This window comes from Capra hircus, chromosome 17, assembly GCF_001704415.2.
Source record: "Capra hircus breed San Clemente chromosome 17, ASM170441v1, whole genome shotgun sequence".
Classification (NCBI taxonomy): Eukaryota; Metazoa; Chordata; class Mammalia; order Artiodactyla; family Bovidae; genus Capra; species Capra hircus.
Window position 1 is genome coordinate 31,449,125 of NC_030824.1, and position 7,442 is coordinate 31,456,566.

Consider the following 7,442-nt stretch of genomic DNA (forward strand, 5'->3'; position numbering starts at 1 on the left):
TTAAAAAGCAAAGACATCACTTTGCTGACAAAGTCCATATAGTCAAAGCTATGGCCTTTCAAGTAGTCATGTACAGATGTGAGAGTTAGACCATAAAGAAGGCAGAGTGCCAAAGGATTGATGCTTTTGAACTGTGGTGCTGGAGAAGACTCTTGAGAGTCACTTAGACAGCAAGGAGATCAAACCAGTCAATCCTAAAGGAAATCAATCCTGAATATTCATTGGAAAGACTGATGTTGAAGCTCCATTACTTTGATTATTTGATGTGAAGAGCCAACTCATTAGAAAAGACCCTGATGCTGGGAAAGAGTGAAGGCAGAAGGAGGAGAGGGTAACAAAGGATAAGACAGTTGGATGGCATCACCTATTAAATGGACATGAACTTGGGCAAACTCCAGGAGATGGACAGGGAGGCCTGGCATGCTTCAGTCCATGGGGTTGCAAAGTAATGGACATGACTTGATGATTGAACAACAACACTGTTGATTTACAATATTGTGTTAGTTTCAAGTATATAGCATAGTCATGCAGTTATATTTATATATATATATATATATATATATATATATATATATTCTTTTTCAGATTCTTTTCCATTATAGGGTATTACAAGATACTGAATATAGTTCCCTGTGCTATACAGTAGGTCCTTATTATTATACTTTTTGTATATATAATTCTTTTAAAATATATACATGTATCTATTCTTTTCAAATTCTTTTCCCATATTGGTTGTTGCAGAATAATGAGCAGAGTTTCCTGTGCTATACAGTTGGTCCTTATTGGTTATCCATTAAAAATATGGTAGCATGTACATGTCAATCCCAAACTCCCTAACTATCCTTCCCTCACATCCTTTCACCTATGTTATCACCTAGGTTTGTTTTCTATGTCTGTGAGTTTGTTTCTGTTTTGTAAATAAGTTCATTTGTATCATGTTTTAGATTCCACAGACGAGTGATGTCATGTGATATCTGTATTTCTCTGTCTGACTTAATTCACTTAGTATGATCATCTCTGAGTCCATCCATGCTGCTGCAAGTGGCATTATTTCATCCTTTTTTATGGCTGAGTAGTAGTCTATTGTATGTATGTACCACATCTTTATCCATTCCACTGTTGATGGACATTCGATTGCTTCCATGTCTTGGCCATTGTGAGTAGTGCTGCAGTGAACACTGGGGTTCATGTATTTTTTTAAATTAGAGTTTTCACTGAATATATGCCTAGGCGTGGGGTTGCTAGATCATATGGCCACTGTATTTTTGTTTTATAAGGAGCTTCCATACTCTTCTCCATAGTGGCCGTTCCAATTTATGTTCCCACTGATAGAGTAAGAGGGTTCCCTTTACTTCATACCCTCTCCAGCATTTATTGTTTGCAGACTATTTTCTTGAAATGTGGAGGGAGGTTTACAAGTACACAAATACACGCAACAGTGTGAATGAACAAGTGATGCCTAAGGACAATGGGTTTTCATTATCAGGCAATAGATCACCTCATGGCCCAAAGCCAGATGCACAACTGGAATCCACAGCTTCTGCTATAGGACCTGAGGCCAATACAGAGCAGACCTCTTGTGAAGGTCCAGGGTGGACAAGAATAGTAGCCACTTCTGCCAGTTCCCTAATGCTTGGAGTGAGCATGGGGCCAGCTGGCATGGTCTGCCTGGCATGGGATATGGTTGGGCTACCATCATGGCAGGTGTGGGAGTGTGAGCCCAGAGCAAGAGCTCAGGCAGCAGGATTAGGAAAATGTCTCAGAAGCCCTTACAAAGTCAAGCAGATGTTTTAAATGATCAGAGTCTAACAATTGTCCCAATTTGAAAGCAGTTATTCTCAAGACACTCAAATTCTGTATGGTCAAAAAATTCACAAGTTTTGTTATTATGGAAATAACACTAATACATCTTTTGCTCTTTTATCTTTGTTGGCATTTGCACTGATATTACTTATATTCAAAAGCAAAGGTGGTACCTTAACAAGAATGAAAGCAGCAGCACCAAACTGAATTTTCACAATCATGTATTTTCAGTAAAACAAACAAGCCAACAAATAAAAACACATCAATGTTTGATTAGTCAGTAGAATGTTTAAATTTTCATGAAATTCTGTCTCTTGAGTACTTGTCTTTTTAACATTCTGGATGAAGAGATGGAAATATAAACTAAACACTTCTGTTACATACCAAATTTCAATGGTTGAAAAAGCACTTTTTTTGTTTATGTGTCAGTCATATTTCAATAAAGTGGGGCTTTCTTTAAAAAAATCAAGTGCAACTTTTTGATTTAACATAAGCTTAATTGGCTGCTTCTTTTCATGGAACTTCAGGAATAAAGTTGTTTTATTTTTCCCTCAAAAGAATGATGGCTATTATTCAGACTTGGATATTTGATATTATGAACTGAACATTGTGTCACCAAAGATGCATATGATGAAACCCTATTCCACCATGTGATGTTATTAAGAGGAGGACCCTATGAGACATAATTGGGGTTAAGTGAGGTCATGAGGGTGGAGCCCTCCTGAAAGGGGTTAGTGCCCTTCTAAGAACCAAAAGGGAGCTTGCTGCCTCTTTCTGCCTTCCACCTACCAGGACATTAGGAGAACTCATCAGTCTGCATCCAGGTAGAGAGCTCTCTCCAGAATTCATCCACGCTGTCAACCTGATCTCAGACTTCCAGGCTCCAGAACCCTGAAGAATAACTTTCTGTTGTTATGAGCACTCAATCTATGTTAATTTGTTATAGAAACCCAAACTAAGACATAATGAAATGTGTCAACATAAAAAAGATTGAAAACCACTTCCATAAATTAGGTTGGGATCCTATTATCCAGAGCATTTTGATCCTTCCTTACTAAAACCAACTAGACATAAGTTACACACATGAAAATTATGAGTTTTTACTTGAGAGAAATGAGCAGCTGAGCTGTGAGGGTGAAATTTGAAGGAGTGTAGATATCTAGGGTCATGTGAGAACAAGATAAAACCTGTTTATGTGTAGAAAATATAGATATGGAACTCATAAAAGTTAGTCATTATAGTCTTATAAAAGTTAGTCCATTTTTCTTGTCATTTCATTGTAAGAGAAAGACCTATAACCTTAACAATCCACACTTTATCTTGGTTTGATTATACTGGAATAATTTCTGGAGTCACATAGATCTTGGCTTAAAATCCGAATCTTCCTGCTTTCAATTATTTGAAATTTACATCTCTGAGCCTCCAAAAGAGCCCTCCATAATCTGTCTCCTGGTTTTTATACCCTTGTGTCCCTTTCATAATGGATGTTGGCTCATCTGACTGACAGAGTATGGCAGAAGTGAAGTTATGCATAGTAAGTCCCCTACATGCAAACCTTCACGTTGTGAATTTTCAAAGATATGAACGTATGTTCACATGTCCAATCAAATAAGTTAGTTCACTTGTCTGGTGTACATTGTCGCCTGTGTGCAGACTCTACAAGTGGTGGTGCTTTTGCATACTTTATTGTACAGTACAATGGTACAATGTCTTTATTCCAAGCCCACCCAGGATGTCCAGTAAAAGCAGCGGTGCTGTGGCTGGTGTGTGCTGTGCTGAGTTGCTTCAGTCGTGCCCAGCTCTGTGACGCTATGAACTGTAGCCCACCAGGCTCCTCTGTCCACGAAATTTTCCCGGCAAGAATACTGGAGTGCATTACCATGTCTTCCTCCAGGAGATCTTCCTGACTCAGGAATCCAGATGAGTATCTTATGCCTCCTTTATTTGCAGGTGGGTTCTTTATCACTGGGGCTTCCCTGATGGCTCAGTGGGTAGAGGATCTACCTGCAATGCAGGAGACATAGGAGGCAGGGGTTCAATCCCTAAGCTGGGAAGATCCCCTGGAGAAGGAAAGAGTCAGATATGACTTAGTGACAAGGATAATATATCACTAGTGCCACCTGGAAGCCCCATTGTACCTGATATTACTGAACTTTTGAAGGTACAGTACTGTAAGATTAAAAATGTTTTCTTTATTTTCTGTATTTGTTTTTATGTATTATTTGTTTGAAAAGTATAACCTACTACAATATGGTACTCTATAGATCATTGTGTTAGTTGGGTACCAGACTAAATTTGTTGTACTTACAAATAAATTGGACTTATGAATGTACTTTCAGAACAGAACATTTGTATGTTGGGAACTTACTATAACTTCCAAGATTAGGTTATAAAAGATGACGTTTGTCTTGAGTTCTTGCTTTTCTTTTGGAGCACAGCTCTTGGGGAGAGCAGGTGCCATGCCCTGATGCCACTTAGGCAGCCCAGGCAGAGGGCCATGTGGTGAAAAACAGCCAACAACCAAGCGAGTGAGCTTGGAAGAATGTTTCAGCTCCACTGAAGTCTTGAGGCGCTTGGTGCCCTGGTGGGCAGCTTGCTTGCAACATCGTGAAAGCCTGAGAGGCAACAAAACAGCTAGGCTGCTCCCAGTTTCTTAACCACAGAAATTATTTGTTGTTTTAAGTGACTATGTTTTAGGAGTAATTTATTGGGCAGCAATATCTATTAATTATCTACAGTTTGCTAACAGGTTACGTTCATTATTTGAAACATACCCTGAATCTCCCAGAAATGTTTTTCCTTAGAAAGCTGGTAAAAGTTGACCTAGTTGTCTGAATCTAAACTAATGATGTCAAATCCACTAAAGCAAACGATTCTTTGCTTGAAACCAGACGTTTATGGTCTGGTGCAAAATTATAGAGGTTTTCCTGAAAGATATGGGCCAGGCTCACAATCTTAGGTATATTTCACCATCCCTATGATACTATTTCTCTGGTCATTTTGGTTATCTGAAGTTAGTTGTTTAGAAGTTTCATTAGGAAAGATTCATAGAGGAAGACCTGGCATGTGAAATTCAGTTTGGCTGAATCTAAATTCCATAGCTCACATTTTTTTCTTGTCTTTAGCATCTTAAAAAGAGTATGCCATTGTTTTCTTGCATAATGTAGTGCTAACTCAAAATCTGGTGACAAATTGCATTTCTTTTCCTTTTAAGTACAGTTATCCCTTGGTGGGCTTTGCAGGTGGTGCTAGTGGTAAAGAACTCACCTGCCAATGCAGTGCATAAGAGACTTGGGTTCGATCCCTGTGTTGGGAAGATCCCTTGGAGGAGGGCACAGCAACCTACTCCGGTATTTTGGCCTGAAGAATCCCTTGGACAGAGGAGCCTGGCGGGCTACAGTCCATAGGGTCACAAAGAGTCGGAAATGGCCTAAGCAAATGAACACAAATGCAGGCATGCACATCCCTTGGTACCAAAATCCGCAGATGTTCAATTTCCTAATATTAAATGGTGTAGTAATTGCTTACAACATAAACACATCTTCCTGTATACTTTAAAATAATTCTAGATTACTTTATTTAATATAAATTTATTCATTTTAACTGGAGGCTAATTACTTTACAATACAATGTAAATGATTTGTGAATAGTTTTAAATACAATATCAATGCTATGTAAATACTTGCCAGTTTATGGCAAATTAAAGTTTTGCTCTTTGGAACTTTCTTGAATTTTTTCCCAATATCTTTGAACCAAAGTTAGTTGAATCTGCAAATATGAAACCCTTTGATATGGAGGGCTGACTACACTGTGGTCTTCTTGCATTGATGCCTAAAGGACATTTTCTCCCTGAAAATTTATAGTTTTGTTCTGTGATTGGTTGGCTACTATTTCATACAGCCAGGGGGCACATTCAGTAAATAGTGTCATATCCTTCCTAAAGAAAATTCTATTGAATTTTAGATTTCAGCATTTGTTTATTCAAGTTATTTGGTTTTCCTCTGTGGTGAAAAGTGAAAGTGTTAGTCACTCAGCCATGTCCAACTTTTTGCACCTCACAGACTGTAGCCTGCCAGGCTCCTCTGTCCATGGTGATTCTCCAGGCAAGAATACTAGAGTGGGTAGCCATGCCTTTCTCCAGGGGATCTTCCTGACCCAGGGATTGTACACAAGTCTCCTGCATTGCAGGCAGATTCTTTACCAGCTGAGCTACCAGTGGAGCCCAGAGTTCCCTATAATACAGGTTAGATCTTATTTTGCTGTTTTATATATCAATCCATCTTTTTATCTCTTTCTTCATTTTCTTTTGATATTTAAAAATTTCCTTCTTTGCTGTCTTCTATGTTCCTTAAAGCATTTTGTGTTATGTTTCTTACTGTGTTTCATTTGGTTTATCTTTGTTTCTCAAATGATTTTTTTTTCTAAGTAATTTCTGAGTTCTTTCACTTTTTGTTTGGCATTTTCTTTTTTTCTACTCTTATTTATACAATTTTAAAATTCTGATTTCTTACGTTTTATCCATTTATATTAGTTTGAATATACAGTAGTTTTCCTAATATTATTTAATGTATTTTGAAATATTAAGTTTACAGTTCTCATTTACTCTGTGAGCGTGAATTTCTGGCATTATTTCATAGCATGTACTGATTTAGTAAACTCTTAGTTCTCTTTTTTCTAATAATAGCACCTTGGTTTCAGTTTTTAAAATTTTTAAATTTAGTTATTTATTTTTATAGTTTACTCGTTTCTGGTGTGCTGGGTCTTTGGTGCTGTGCTCCAGCTTTCTTCTAGTTGCTCTGGATGGGGCCTCTCTTTGTTGCTCTGTGTGAGCTTCTCATTATCGTGGCTTCTCTTGCTGTTGACCACTGGCTCCAGGCACACGGGCTTCAGTCTTAGGCTCAGCAGTCCTGGTGCACTGGCTTTAGTTGCTCCTCGGCCTGTGGAATCTTCTCAGACCAGGGATCATATCCATGACCCCTACACTGGCAGGCAGATTCCTATCTGCTGTACCACCAGAGAACTTGGGTTTCAGATTTAGCAAGTCCTTTTCTTTCTCATTTTTAGACTGGTTCCAAATAGGAAAAGGAGTACGTCAAGGCTGTATATTGTCACCCGGCTTATTTAACTTAGATGCAGAGTACATCATGAGAAACGCTGGACTGGAAGAAACACAAGCTGGAATCAAGATTGCCAGGAGAAATATCAATAACCTCAGATATGCAGATGACACCACCCTTATGGCAGAAAGTGAAGAGGAGCTAAAAAGCCTCTTGATGAAAGTGAAAGTGGAGAGTGAAAAAGTTGGCTTAAAGCTCAACATTCAGAAAACTAAGATCATGGTATCTGGTCCCATCACTTCATGGGAAATAGATGGGGAAACAGTAGAAACAGTGTCAGACTTTATTTTCCTGGGCTCCAACATCACTGTAGATGGTGACTGCAGCCATGAAATTAAAAGACGCTTACTCCTTGGAAGGAAAGTTATGACCAACCTAGATAGCATATTCAAAAGCAGAGACATTACTTTGCCGACTAAGTTCCGTCTAGTCAAGGCTATGGTTTTTCCTGTGGTCGTGTATGGATGTGAGAGTTAGACTGTGAAGAAGGCTGAGCGCCGAAGAATTGATGCATTTGAACTG